Source organism: Alosa alosa, chromosome 20 (genome assembly GCF_017589495.1).
Source record: "Alosa alosa isolate M-15738 ecotype Scorff River chromosome 20, AALO_Geno_1.1, whole genome shotgun sequence".
In the NCBI taxonomy this organism is placed as follows: Eukaryota; Metazoa; Chordata; class Actinopteri; order Clupeiformes; family Clupeidae; genus Alosa; species Alosa alosa.
Window position 1 is genome coordinate 7,401,235 of NC_063208.1, and position 15,597 is coordinate 7,416,831.

At 40.9% G+C, this 15,597-nt stretch overlaps 2 long non-coding RNA genes across 3 annotated transcripts; both read right to left on the reverse strand.

Moving 5' to 3' along the window:
* Nucleotides 1-521: 521 nt before the first annotated feature.
* On the reverse strand, nucleotides 522-1,781 carry LOC125285837. 2 transcript variants are annotated; one of them, XR_007192076.1, is made up of 4 exons: nucleotides 1,728-1,781; nucleotides 921-1,066; nucleotides 653-740; nucleotides 522-553 (listed from the first exon to the last, which is right to left on the reverse strand). It is a non-coding gene; the product is annotated as an uncharacterized LOC125285837 (long non-coding RNA). The 2 variants fall into 2 exon arrangements; XR_007192075.1 differs by lacking the exon at nucleotides 1,728-1,781 and having other exon boundaries at nucleotides 921-1,132.
* Nucleotides 1,782-13,283: 11,502 nt separating this feature from the next.
* LOC125285018 lies at nucleotides 13,284-13,692 on the reverse strand. The gene is made up of 2 exons (XR_007191975.1): nucleotides 13,560-13,692; nucleotides 13,284-13,427 (listed from the first exon to the last, which is right to left on the reverse strand). It is a non-coding gene; the product is annotated as an uncharacterized LOC125285018 (long non-coding RNA).
* Between the last annotated feature and the right edge of the window lie 1,905 nt (nucleotides 13,693-15,597).

The following is a 15,597-nucleotide window of genomic DNA, read 5'->3' on the forward strand; positions in this document are numbered from 1 at the left end:
ATCTGCTAATCTGATACCGAAATGAGGACTTCAGTTTTATAATGAGAGTATTTGAAGCCTGCTCTGTAGTTACCATGAACTGTAAAAGAACAAGCAGTAAATTGTTCTGGACAAGAGGGGAGGAGGCAGAGTTCGCCACTCCAATGGTGTTGGGGCCCCCTGGTGGTGATCTCAGGTATTACGAGTTCAGTTCTATAAGCAAACATACAGTATTTTTTAGCACAGTTCTCGGAAGCAGTACAAAAACTTGCAGAACACAAACACAAGGCTTTCTGAGGGGATAATTGTATAAGCAAACTATATAACAACCATGACATTGTGTATATTACAAGGGATTACATTGTCCCGAGCAATTAATTGCCTAGCTCAAGGACACAATGGTGGAAGCCGGGAATTGAACATACAACTTTTCAGGCTACTGCACGCTAGCCCAGCTCCTTAACCACTACACTACCATTGCCCATATTCTAGCCAAGTTCTCAGAAGCAGCAGAAGAACTTACAGAAGAGAAACACAAGGCTTGCTGTGGTGGTTGTTGTTGGCCCGCTGCCTGCTGGAATTGAAATGTATCGTAAATTGAAATGTATTGAAATGCATTGTAAATAACTCCATGGCTGAGGATATGCTGCACTTTTTGTAAAATTCTGGTGACCTGGACAGTTATTCAGGAGCTGGTCTTTGCAGAGGTAGATCTTCCCTGGGTGTGGTGCAGACAGTGGCAGCTACAGGCGTCTGCACATCTGTGAAAAGACACAGCCAACGTTCGGCTCTCTTCACCAATCTCTCTCAAAGTTCTCTTCACCAATTTCAGTTGACACACTATTTAGTGACTTTGTAAATAAACGCTATCGTCATTTTTGTGTGAAGATAATAAGATTTACATAATAAGATTCATAATCTGAGAATGATGATGTCCTCACATCTTGTATACTCAAGGTTAATCTGCAGATCTTTGGGTGGGTGTTCAGTCACTTGGTCGATGAATAGGAATTTCACCACAATAGGATTCAACATTCGTGTGTGAAAAGTAAGTCTCATCTTCACTACCACCGAGGAAGACCCTGCCCTGTTGGAGAGGAGGCATTGTAGATCAGATACAAAACATGGCATATAGACCCTTTCCACCATAAAAACAAAAACAATGCTTAAACATTCTATTTGGTTACCAATCTACTTCCTCTGCATTAAGATAACATATGGAATGTTAAAACGGAAGCCTTGTGGGGCCAACTATGATGCTGATAATGGAACTCTCTTGAAAGGGTCTATAAGATACATGTTGACCATGAACAAAAATAGTTCCACAGTTGTATAGCTTTTGGTCATGAAGTGTGACTGTCAGTGCTCTGTTTGGTCTATGTCCCTTGGTCGCACTAGCCTGGCTAACGTCAGACCCTCATCTCACCCGCACCGCTATAGTAATCAAACTGCTGTTTGTTTATTTAGATTAAGTAAAAATAAATCTAATCAAAAAGTGCAGTTTTCAGCACAAAAACGAATTTTATTCTTTTCATGGAGAGCACTGTTCTATGCTGTTCTCTGGTGCTTTCTGCCTCTTAGTTGCGCACGCATGTTTTCGTGACGTTGCATAGAAATCCATGTATATTTTTTAATAAAATTTGAGTTTTTCATGTGTTTGTGACCAGCCTTAGTAGCAGCCCTGACAGAGCAACATAAAAAATCTCAGGACATAAATTCTAAGTACTCTGTGTTGTAAAGGTTCATACTTAAAGTTTATGCCCGTAGCACCTGCGTAGACATCACGTATTGGGCAGGAAGAGCACTTGAAGACATTATCCATCTGGAAAAAGGAAGCCAGTGTTTCACCAGATATTCAGTATTTCACCAGAAATGAGGATACAAGGATACAAGAAAGTTTATTGTCACATGCATATAATTACTGGAAGTAAGAAATGCAGTGAAATTATGTCTGGTGTCAGCCTATTTGTGCATTAATGGGGGTTAGTAGATTAAGTGGCAAGGGCTGCATAAAAAGGTGGGATTGGGTGGGGGGGCACCAACAAGGAGCACCCCAAAGAGCAACAGGGGCAAGGAAAAACTCCCTTACCAAGGGAAGAAACCTTGGGCAGATCCACGGCTCAAGGGGCTAACCCAACTGCCAGGGGTCTTGGTGTGTGTGTTGGGGGATGACAGGGGAGATGGGATAGTGTGCTGTGTATGTGGGGGAGGGCAGTGTGCAATATGTGTGTTGGAGAAGCTTCCCTCATGAGACAGTGTGCTGTAAGTATGTTGGGGATGTGTGTTGGAGAAGCTTCCTGATGAAATAATGTGCTGTGTATGTGTGTGGGGGCAGGGACTTACTATTGCAAGCAGAGTACTGTATGTAATGTATGTGAGTGATGACAGTGAAGATGTGTGTGTGGGCGGGGGGGAGTGGAGCAGTGACTGTGTGTGTGTGTGTAGTGTGTAGGTGGGGTAGGTGGGGGCAGTGTGCTGTAAGTATGTAGAGGATGTGTGTTGGAGAAGATCCTGAAGACAATGTGCTGTGTATGTGGGGGGCAGTGTGCAGCAAGTATGTAGAGGGGAGGCTTACTGTAGCAAGCAGTGTGCTGTATGTATGTGAAGTGATGACAGTGATGATGTAAGTGTGTGTGTTGGGGGTGGTCAGGGACTTACTATTGCAAGCAGAGTACTGTATGTAATGTATGTAGTGATGACAGTGAAGATGTGTGTGTGGGAGTGGAGCAGTGACTGTGTGTGTGTGTGTGTGTGTAGTGTGTGTGTGTGGGTAGGTGGGGGCAGTGTGCTGTAAAGTATGTAGAGGATGTGTGTTGGGAGAAGATCCTGAAGACAATGTGCTGTGTATGTTGGGGGCAGTGTGCAGCAAGTATGTAGAGGAGTGCTGTATGTATGTGAAGTGATGACAGTGATGATGTAAGTGTGTGTGTGGGGATGGGGTGGGGGGCAGAAAGGCTAGGCAATCAAGGACATGGGTAGATGGAGGAGAAATCAAAAAATAATAAATAAAAAGTGTGCAAAAGTTGGAGAAAGTCAGGTGTGTGTGTGTGTGTGTGTGTTTTGACGTGTGATGAAATAAGAAAATAAATAAAAGGTCTGTAGCATAGGGAGAGGGATGTAAAAAGTGCTAAAAGTCTTGTAGGTGTGTGTGTGTGTGTGTGTGGGGTCATGAGTGCTGAGGAGTGAATGAGTGCAAAGTCAGTATAGTGTGAGTTCAGAGTTGGGAAATGTTTGAGAGTGCTGAGGAGTGAATGTGTGCAAAGTCAGTATAGTGTGAGTTCAGAGTTCGGATGGCCTGGGGATAAAAACTTCTCCTGAGTCTCTCAGTTCTGGCTTTGTGACTACATAGGCGTCTTCTTGATTTCAGCGTAGCGAGCCGTCACAGTATGTGTAAAATTCTGTGTAATCTAATTAAGTGGTCTTTGATGCTGATGCTTAGGCCAATTCAGGACCCATACCTCACTACAACATTAATGGCCATTCACACCGAGAATGATAACAATAACTGTAATTATGACAATAAAAGCATCCACACAGGCTAACAATATTGTTCTTCATATCGTTATAGTTTATTTGTCGACGCTTGCATTCAGATTACTTTTTTTTATATAACTATCATTATTGTTCTTGGTGTGAATGGCCCTTTAGCCTGTTAAGGATACCTGTCCAATTAGCCAGTTTACCAGTCCAAACTATATGACAATGATGACACAATTAGTTGCTTTTACATGTAGATTCACCAAGAGGTTTTGACTGTAAAATGACCCATAGCCGCTGACAGAAAGTGGATTAGAGCATTATGCCCAATATTCCAATATGTGGTTTAATGTTCTGCATTTCTCATTAGTGGGTCACTTTGATACTAAAAGTATGATTTTAGGTAATGACTGTATGATATCTGTACTTTTCCTGTGTATATCTGTGTGTGACTGTATTAAGAGGGAATATTATGACTTTGCAGTGTTTCACTGTTCTGCATGGCTGCGTCAGTAGCTATCTGCTCCGGATTGCCAGGTTGCCACTAATCAGGGTCTGATTCAGTGTAGTCCACGTGAGATGGGATGACCAACGCCATCTCCTGTCAGCCTTAAACCCTAATTATTTCCTTGTCTAGTTAGAGCAGCTTATGGATCTTTAGGTGAAGTCATGCTGTCTCTCCCTTGATGCGCATCATTGTAAATAAACTCTGTTCCTGATTTTTCATACTAATGGTCTGACTGGGTCTCTATTAAATCTATGGTATCAAAATTACCATCACCGCCCATAGCCGGCCCAGACCACTTAAAGTGTAAGTTCAGTGTAAACTGACCCACAGTCCTGTTGTTCAAGCTCATCACATGCAGCCCATAGAAAAAAGAATGAGACAATTTGGGACAACATGGGCCAAGTTATGGACAGGCAGCTTAAAGCAGACCCATGGGCCAAGTTATGGACAGGCAGCTTAAAGCAGACCCATGGGCCAAGTTATGGACCGGCAGCTTAAAGCAGACCCATGGGCCAAGTTATGGACAGGCAGCTTAAAGCAGACCCATGGGCCAAGTTATGGACAGGCAGCTTAAAGCAGACCCATGGGCCAAGTTATGGACAGGCAGCTTAAAGCAGACCCATGGGGCAGTGGGGAGTTACTTTCAGTTTCAGTTTTGATGCCCCATAGGTCTGCTTTAAGCTGTCTGTCCATAACTTGGCCTATGTTGTCCCAAATGTATCATTCTTTTTCCGATGGGCTGCATGTGGCGAGCTTATACAACAGGGCTATGGGTCATTTTACACTGAACTTACACTTTAACCTCATGACTAGGGCTGGGACAACGCGTCGACGTAATCGATGACGTCGACGCAAAAAAATCGTTGCGTAAAAAATCGCCGACGCCAAAATATCTTGGCGTCGATTAAGTCAAGCATAACGTGTGCTGCTTTATATTTTAAATTTTACACCTTCAGTGTTTTCCATACGTTGACTAATCTGTGGCTGGGCGCAAAACCGGCCAGCACACATTGATGTTCTATGTTGTACTATTTAAATTAAAGATAAGATAAAATAATTTAATTGAGCTGCACTTTTTACTCACGCAGCCTTTCCTCGCCCCGCCCGCTCTCTCTCGTAACAAGCCCGCTGCTCCTCCTCTGCATAATATGTGCATTTAACAAAATATTCACGATTGTTGAAGGATTGTTGTTGCCACATAGAAGCACTGCATAGAACACAGTGGGCTAAATTGCTATTAAATCCGCTTAGCATCGTGACCATGCTGCGCAAATTTGTTAAAAACTGCTGCATTAAAGTTAAAGTAAACTCTTCTAAGGTCTTATCACAACATAGTACATTGAGGAGACTAAACTAAGTTAAGTTACAGTATGCAATCAAGCAGTATATCAAAGCTAACGTTAGAATACTGTTTGGATGTCAAGTTTAGCATGCTTACTTACAGCTGCTTGTATTTCGTTACTCATGCAGGGCTCATTTTATTAACTCTGAATGTTTGCAAAATCCTGATGTAAATGGAAAGGTGTTTTCCAAGAAGACTCAAAAGTGCTTGTCCCAAGGAGAAGTACGAACAGTTTTTTGAACTAACTACATTATGAATTGCATCCACACATCAGCAGCCTTTTAACTGTGTTAATGTTAATTGCAAGGATTCCCTCGAACGTCTTAAAGTGACAGGCACTCAATTAGACCTATACACTACTGAACTTTATTGAATGCTACCTCTGGCTAAGAATGCATTACTTTGCACTTGTATAGTCTTTTATTTCGGAATCTTAAGAGCAATAAACATATATTGCAATGTTAAAGAATTCATGTTTAATTCATTGAGATATGTAAATAAACATGTATAAGTTGCTATTAGTCAATTAATGAGGAGATAATCGATAATCGATAATCGAATCGAAATCGAATCGGACTGAAAAAATTAATCATTAGATTAATCGATGCATCGAAAAAATAATCGCTAGATTAATCGTTTAAAAAATAATCGTTTATCCCAGCCTTACTCATGACAAATCTAAACAGCAGACAAGACAAAGGGGAGCTGAAGCGCTGCTGGTATCCTTTGCATCCTCTGGTGCTCGTGGAAGGGTTCAAAGTTCATAAAAAGAGAAGGGCAATTCCACGGAAAATGGACTTTTTGTCACATCCATAACGCCAGTGAAATGCCTTGGCATTTGTATGATGTGAATGATGACATTCATTTTTTGTGCATTTTTTCTCATGTACATTCCTCAGCCAAAAATAGCAAATGCTCAAATTTCATGTAATCATTCACATCATGCCATACCATCACATTTTACTGGCGTTATGGATGTTACAAAAAACAGAACAGGAAAAACCCAGGTCCAGGTGCTCAGTAGGATGCAAAAGTTAAAGGAACCGTATGCAAGAAATGTATTTTAATTAATCATAAAATGGCCCTGATATGTCACTAGACATTAAGAAATCATGTTCATTTCAAATACATATATCACTGACAACAGTAGTCCAGCCAGGATATTGTCATTTAAAAAGTGAAGTTGCAGCCCTCAACTGATGGTGATGTTGTCATGTTGTGCTCAGTAGGATGCAAAAGTTAAAAAGCCTTTATTATTTTTGAGGGCTAAAACATTAAAACACCCAATGCTTTTTAGATTTTGCATCCTACTGAGTGTCTGGACCAGGATTTTTCCAAATCTAAACAACATTTATACTTGTTTATCTACTTACCTACTACTACTAACTTACCAAATCCTCAACTTCAGACTTCAGCAACTTGTAGTAGGCTGAACTGGGATTCAGAAGAGAGTCCTGAAATAATTGATTGGTGATCTCCATGTAGAAGCAATAGGCTGTTGAATCAACCGGCTGTTGAGGACCGACCACTGTAGCAAGTGGATTATAAATAAAGGTAAATACATATTTCATCCTTTTCTCTTATAACACAACATGATATTAGTATGAGATAGTGGAGAAGTTATACAGAATATCAGATGAGATTGTCAGATTCCAATAGGGATTATACATATTTATTCATAGATAATGCACATCATACAGCACACCTTTGACTTTTGACTTTGCAGGTTACAGAAATGTCACAATAACAATCTTTATTTGTTAACTGCGCTTATGTTAGTGCTGGCAAATGACCTCTGCTTGGAACCCTGGCGGATATGGATCCGGTTTTCTTGGCATGGAACTTTCCACATTTTGAGATAAGGAAGGCCACATGACTGAAATGTTATCAAATAATCGGTGTGTCATCTGTCGAGACTCAGCGAATGAGGAGTAGTAGAGGCTGACTTACTGCTGGAACTGGTGGTTGGGGGCGTACTCTCACTGGCGGGAACCCCTCTGGTGCTGTAGGTGCTAGGAATCCTGGTGGTGGTGGGTATGGTGGTTTTGGTCACTGACAAAGCAGAGATCTTTTAGCACTTTGACATCTTTCTTGGATTCAATAGCAATTTACACAAAACTAGGGACCCACATTTGAAACCACAATACACAATTGGGCACCATGAACAGGCTTCAGTGAGGTGGCCACCACATATAGAGAACAAGTGGTGCTCCCAATATTTGCTCATTTATTTTGCTCATGAACCAGCAACCCTCCGGTTACAAGCCCAAAGCCCTAACCAGTAGGCCACGACTGCCCCATACAAATAGCATAGATAGCATACATAGCATATAGCACATGCTGTAGCTTTAGCAGCACATGGGGCGAATTTTCTACCATGTTGTGCGTCCTACAAAGAGAAGCCCTGGACTATGCTTTTACTTGGGAATTAGGCCTAATGTTTCATTTAAATTTGTAATTTAGTGATAAACTAAACTAAATAAAGAAAATGAAAAAGCCCTTACTATATGTGCTGAGATGGTTAATTCTGAACGGTGCGCTTGTTGTTATGCTCATATAGTCCTCGAAAATGTATGTAAGCAAAATGGTGTTTAGGCTGGTTGGACTTAAGGAGAAGAGAATAGTTGTCTCCACATTAATCAGTTGACCTCTCCTGCAAGAGAGAAGGTGTACAAGCATGAGATGGACATCATCTGATTAAAAATTGTAAAATGTTGTTGTCAGTAAGGAGGAAATATAAAAGCTGACATGGTATGAGTGCTTACGTGAATTTCATGTCTGCAGTTCCCAAATAAAGGCCTGCTGTGGCTCCAGAGATATTGTAGGTTTCAGTCAACTGCACAAAATAACAAAAGAACAGTATTTTCAAAATCATCCATGAATTCTGTGAGGCAACTGGGAGTGTGAGTGTGTGTGTGTCTGTGTGTATTAAGTATAAGTATATATACTTTTTTGATCCTGTGAGGGAAATTTGGTCTCTGCATTTAACCCAATCAGTGAATTAGTGAAACACAAACAGCACACAGTGAGGTGAAGCACACACTAATCCCGGCGCAGTGAGCTGCCTGCTACAATGGCGGCGCTCGGGGAGCAGTGAGGGGTTAGGTGCCTTGCTCAAGGGCACTTCAGCTGCGGCCCACTGGTCAGGGCTCGAACTGGCAACCCTCCGGTTACAAGTCCGGAGTGCTAACCAGTGGGCCACGGCTGCCGTGTGTGTGTGTGTGTGTGTGTGTGTGTGTGTGTGTGTGTGTGTGTGTGTGTGTGTGTGTGTGTGTGTGTGTGTGTGTGTGTGTGTGTGTGTGTGTGTGTGTGTGTGTGTGTGTGTGTGTGTGTGTGTGTGTGTGTGTGTGTGTGTGTGTGTGTGTGTGTGTGTGTGTGTGTGTGTGTGTGTGTGTGTGTGTGTGTGTGTGTGTGTTGTGTGTGTGTGTGTGTGTGTGTGTGTGTGTGTGTGTGTGTGTGTGTGTGTGTACATTCACACACCCATACATTTGTTTGTTCCCTACCACACCAGTTGGCCAATAAAAGCTCTAGAAGAAGCATGCTACATCAGCACCATGTAGAGTGTATACTGTAATTTCCTCTTACCACTGAATCGACCAAAGACTCTAGGTATTTGTAGTAAATAGTGTCGGGGTTGAGGAGGGAATCAGTAAATGGAAGGTTGGTGATCTCTGTGGACAATGAATAAGCAGCCATAGCTACTGCCTGTCGACTGCGGATCCGTCCAGTCGGTTGTGTGGCTGGAGGAGATTCAACAAAAGAGTGGTTTCATAAGATCTGCATTCCTCCCCATTATCACTGGTTCACACATAGCAGGAAATGCCCCACAACCAGGCAGGTCATATTTTGGGTTAATTTAGTTGTTCAACATCAGTTTTAAAGCAGCACTAAAGAAGATTTGCTCTCGGGGTCCCCCTACAGTTGAGAAGCGCAATAATAAATAAACTAAATATGTGTCTTTTCCTACAAAGTATGAACATAACTCCAATGTAATAAAGAGGGAATGCACCAACAGCAGTCTGTAGAAAGAGATCTCTGAATGCAGTAGAAGAGGAGCTGTAAGTGAGTAGCAAAGATTCTAGAACAGAGTACTCTAATATATACCAGAATACAGGAAATCACATCAAACAAATTAACCCCCCCCCCCACACACACACACACACACACATAAGCGACAATTAGTGGGGGGCCCTTAAAACATCTGGGCCCAGGAGCCCGAAAGTTCATAATCCGTGTACAGATATGTGCAATGTAGTGGCAGTACTATTATAGTAGTAGTAAGAACAATATCTATATATGCAGTGTATTCCAGAAAAACTGAATAAATATGGATATTTAGTATGAACCATATAAACATATATATAGGCTAATTTGCATCTGTAGATAGTCTATGGGCAGCCATCCAAATAAAAAAGAATAATGGACTGGACTCATTTTTGCACACCTAAGTTTTAGCAATAACTCATAATCACTTTCCTCAGCAGTGAGTGTATAGCTACAGGGATGATGTCCACGCTGTGTTACTGGCATTAGTGGTCCCTGGGATTATCGGTGCCTTGCCCTACCTGCTCAGCCACTGCCACACCTTGTACAGGTTGTACGACAATTACACTTTAACAACAGTTAATGGTTATTTCTATTTCAACCATTTTACCATACCAACCATAAGTTTGAGTTGCAGAACCCCCTAAACCGGCCCATTGCTATAGTGGTAGCAGCAGTAATTAAGCTACAGTAGTGTAAAACACCCTTATACTTTGGCTATCCCTTCACATGAACTTCAAAACACAGAACAGACATTATAAATGTAAAATAGGGGAACTCACAAGAGACTGCAAATATCTCAGCCAACACTAGACCAACACACAAAATCAGTCTTGCAGGCTGTGCCATTTTCCTCTTCATCAGACAGACTTACAGGTAAAACACACAGAAAAAAAATCACAATTATGCCAATATGCTAATATGAATTATATTGTTGCAGCCTGGTAGGAGGTTGTTGAGCGTCAAGCCACTTTTTATATTGAAGAAAGGGGGTTGCACTTGCCCCATTTCAAGGGGGAGTGGCCATCGATCATGTAAGTTTTCAATTAATTTGGCCAACACTGCTGTCAACAGAGGGAGATTCTGCAAATGATGTCATGCAATGTTTCAGGTCTAATCAAAAGATTTTAAATGTTTGAAATTAAGGACAATTAGATCTATTGTATTAGTCCTTCATCTGAAATCAAGTGATATGAAATCATTCAAGCGAGTTAAAGGCTTGGTGGGAGGATCCAATAATAGATCTATTTGAACTGTTCTGATCAGCTATCTCAAACATTCTCCTCCCACCAAGCCTTCAACCCGATTTCCTAGAAATTAGTTCATATCACTTGAATGCCAGGTGGAGTGAAAGAGGCAGATTGATGGCATTTGTATCAACATTTCTTCTGATTGGAGAGAGGTGTAGGAGATTGTGTATTGTCCAAAGGCTGCATTGTTTCCCAGCCCTGATTATTCTATCATGTCGATTTGATATCGAGGCCTTTTGATGTTGATGAGCTTTGTGAGCAAAGGTCAATCAGGAACACAATGCAGTTCTTTTATGTTTAAATAACAGTGTCAGACTAATTCTGATGCTACATTGGCTTATGACACTGCATTTGCCCACCCAGGAACGCTTAATATCGCATTATGCTACGTTGTTGATCAAGTAGGCTCACGACCCTTTTAGATGGTTTTTGACTCCATGGGTACCGTCTTAGTGATAAATGACGTTGAAGGAAAGATCTAGCAGTATTAGCCTGAGTTAACCCAGATGAACCTGTTAGCAAACTTTACTTTGTTCTGCAAGTTGTGGATGTGTAGTTTCTTTGTAATTGAGTAAACAACTGCATTTAAAACCTTCATTTAGAAGAAAAATTTGCTTGTTGAACTTCTGAAACGATTTGTAAGAGTTCAGTGCACTTACATTTAAGTTTAAGTTTAAATATAGCTGCAAGCAGCAATGACGGGCCAGGCAGGCTGGAGTTGCCATGGCAACTCAATGCTGTTACATGAGACATATGTCCATAAGCTGTCAGAGCAAGTTTCATATCTAGCACCCAAAGATTGCCTGAGATATATGGTCATTTCCTGTTTGGCGGCTTCACAGTGGATTTCAATTGGCTGTGTTAGGTGAACGCTTGTGAATATGGCTTCAAAAATCAAGACATATCTAAGGCTCAGTCTGAAGTTAATCTGTGCCAAGGTACACGACAAACAGACAATTTCTGTGACCTGTGAAAACGTTTTTCGCGTTTTGGACAAAATCGAAGATGGCGGCAAGATCGGTCATGTTGATGTCACAAGTAGCCTTTGTCAGCCTAAAGACCTCACACAGTATTACCAGAGATCACTAGTAAGTTTTAATTCCAAACACATCAACAGCTACAGGTCAAAATGCCTTTTTGCTAATTGCAGTGCCCCCTAGAGGTCAACGGTCACCAAAATTCTAGAGCATCCTCCCAATGGGATGTGAAGTCATGTACTAAGTTTAGTTTTGATACATGCAAAGGTTGCTGAGATATGAGTTCACTTCCTGTTTGGCAGCTTCGCCGTCAAATTTGATTGGCTGTGACAGAATGAAATGAATACACAATGGGATAACTTTTGTGAGACTTGGTATGAAGATCATGTGTGTCAAGTTTGGTGTCGATTGGAAAAAAATTGTGACCTGTGAAGATTTAGTTTCACTTTCGCTAAAATCCAATAGTGCCTTGAACTCGGCTTGGTCCAAGGATTCAAACGATACCTCATTTTTGAAAATCGGGCCAATGGGTCAGAAGTTATGTGCGTGAATGCACATCCAACTTTGACCTGTTGGTGGCACTACAGCGTTCGAGGTGCCAATTTGAAACTTTGTGAAATTAATAATGGGACTGTCCCCAATCAGTGTTCCAAATTCCACAACATTTTACCCGACAGAAGAATAAGAATAGGAAAACATATTTGAAACACGTAATAGGAAACACAATGGGTGCCTACACAGCTTTTCTGCTTGGCCCCCAATTTCACTGCTGGTTTAGCCTGGTTACGGCCAGACCTGATCTCAATTTAAATTGAAATTGGGTCTGGAGAAGGTTCATTCACCTGCTATTTCCAAGGGGCTTCCCCATAGGACACCGATCAAAATGCCTCTGGACGAAATTGAATAGACCTAAAACCAATCAGAGCAATGAAGGAGATGACATATGCAGAGAAACGGAAACTGCTTTGATGTCATGTTAAGCTCGCCTCAACATTTGTGATTGGTGCCCGGGTTTTAGGAACATTGGAAATGGAAGTGAATGGCCTCTTTACCAGACGGACCTGCAGAGCAAATTTAAATTTGCCAGAGGTTCATCTGTGTTCTCCCAGGCTACTGCTGGTTATCCCCAAGTCAATGAAGACTTCCAAGATTCACTCTCAATCTCAACTTGTGTCTGGTGTCAACCAAGCTATAGCAGTGTATAATTTTTCTGCATCAAACTCAGGCAACAAACACAAAAGGCAGAGACCTCCATGTGTTATTACTTGGCAGTATTTGAAGACGTATTATGGTTGGATGTACCATTTCACTACTGCCTTTCACCACGGCAACGGAGGTAACGAAAGCTAATGTGCAATACTCTAATGCAGCGTTTTACATGCATTCAATCACTCCTACTTCCCCAAGTTAACAATTCCCTTTGTAAGATGTGATAACGCGTGTCTGAACATCCTGGCCTGTGAAAACATCTTAATTATCAATGTTAAATATTATATTTGTTTGTTTTTTTCTCATACTGCTATAGTTTTTAAGAATCATTTGTGTTGTTTTCTCATACATTTATACTTTTACAAGTTTTTCTTAGAAGAACGCACTCTATTTAGATACACACAATAACACTGCTCTTAGATCAAAACTTGTCAATGCAATTCAATTTGTTTAGTCAGTCAGTCAATGAAACAAACAAACAAACAAAAACAACTCAATTCAAACAATTATTACATTTATTCAGTTGTGTTGATGAACACCATGATGCGCCCTCTAGTGGCCAATTATCTGGCAAGAGGCAGCGGCTGTCATCAGGGAGGCCGATGGCTAGGCTGGTTGGTTCTGGTCAACAATTGGCTCAACTGTGAGACAAAAATAGACCTTAGACATACAGTAGGCTCTTTCACCAGTCTTGCCAGTGTCAGTCAGAACATATTCAAGACATACATACAGTATATAGAATAGTGGCAAAATGATTCTTGTGAAATTCTCACCTGTGACAGTTTGAATGTCAACCTGAAGTTGTGTAAGATGTTGAGAGTATTTGTGGTTGAAGATATCTTGAACCACAATGCTGTCTATGTCTATGTGGAAACCAAGTGTGATCCTCACAAGCACGGAGGACCCACCATAGCTGTATGAGAAGGGAAACTGCTTTAGAGATGATACATCTAACCAAGGCACTGTGTGCAGTCAACAATACATGTATATATATAACAATCATTATCATCCAAAACAAATTTACAGTATGGTACAGGTTTACATTTCTGTGTGTTGTTATTGACCTTTGGTGTCATCAGCTGTGTTGGGCTACAGGAACTGTGGTGCGTTCAAATTCGCAAACATAGGGTGCATCCCAAACATCTCATGGGCGTAGGTTTAGGATGGGACGCTAAGGACTAGTCCCAATCAATATTTTGAGATGACAAAATTGTCCCCACCAATATTTTAGCGAACTCCTTTGTGCTAACCTATTTGGACTATTCCGACGGTCAGGACGACAGTAAAAGAAACACTGTAAATTGATTGGTTGAAACCGAAGGGGGGTTATCTGACACGCACAACAGTGTCAAAGCATAGCCTAGGCCTACTTCAGTTTGTGGTGACACTGGCAGAAAAGCGAGTGTGTCGGTATAGAATAATACATACCCCAAAAAGGCCAGTGTAAAACATTTTAAAGGGAAACTTGGCAACTATTTCAACGTAATAAACCTGTTTAGAAATTATTCGGATGGTTAAATGACCTGTTCCGGTGAAAATAGTGACTTTCCCCGCTGCGCCTAGCGTCCCCAGGCGGAAAACCAACCATGCAACATTGAGACTTACCGTCCCGGAAAGAGAAGTGAGAAACAAGAAACTCGTTTTAAATCGTGTTTCTTACCTTGTAACATCCACATAGTTCTGCCAAACTTATGCTAACCGTTTGCTAGCTTGTAAACAAATCCATGTGCTTTATCGTTACCTTTTCCCACATTTTGAAATAGCATAATGCACAATTTCTCCAGCAGAGGGGGAAATCCTGCCAAGTTTCCCTTTAATATACCCTTTGCCCTTCAGCATGCACATTTTGCCCCGTTTTGTGCTTTGTAGATCAGCTATGCCATCAAAGAAGAAAAGGAACATTCAAAGCGTTTTCATTATGCAGAGTCTAACTAGGCGAAGTAACTATCTATACAAACTGGCAACTGGTGACCCGGCCTTAAAATGTGAATTCTGTGGAAAATAGCATTAACTGTTAAGATAATACCTAGGATATTGTCACAGCTAAACCTAGATTCTGTAATCTTTCAAGGTTAGGAGTCATGTTGAATAGGGGTGTGTCACATATAGCACAGAATAGAAGTCACCATCACTGACTGTTAATTGGGCTGCCAATCTTGCAGTCACAATAAACAATGGATCCGAGACATTTTCCTGTTCCTATATTCTGTTTATGTAGGCTAATGTATTTGTGAATGTAGCCTGCACAATGCAAAGAAATAAAAGATAAACTATGGTGCATTCCAATACTCAATGAACATGCAAGACACTTATCACCTTCTATGATCTCATCCCAGAAAGATTTTCTTTGACTTGTTAGTTTTTTGAACATTTATTTTATCTAATGACATAGCAAACATGATAAATTGAATCCACATATCCTTGCACTATGCACAACTATTTTCCACTAGCCTAAAACCATGAGACTGAAAGCTAATTGCGTTCACGTTCTTCTTAAAGTGACAGGCACTCAATTAGACTTTAACACCACAAATGTGATGATATTGAAGACAAGTGTAGCCTAATAATTTAATTATCAATATGATGTATTCAACTTACTAAATATGTTTAGCTATTAGTAATAATGCAGATCATAAAAATATCCTATTATAAATAATTAACAATATATATAGTTTATATGAATTCCAAAATATGAAATAGAAACCTATGACAACCATCACTTTCTCACTTTGTGTGTGTGTGTATGTGTGTGTGTGTGTGTGTGTGTGTGTGTGTGGGTGGGTGGAGGGTCAATTAAATTCTATGACTGCC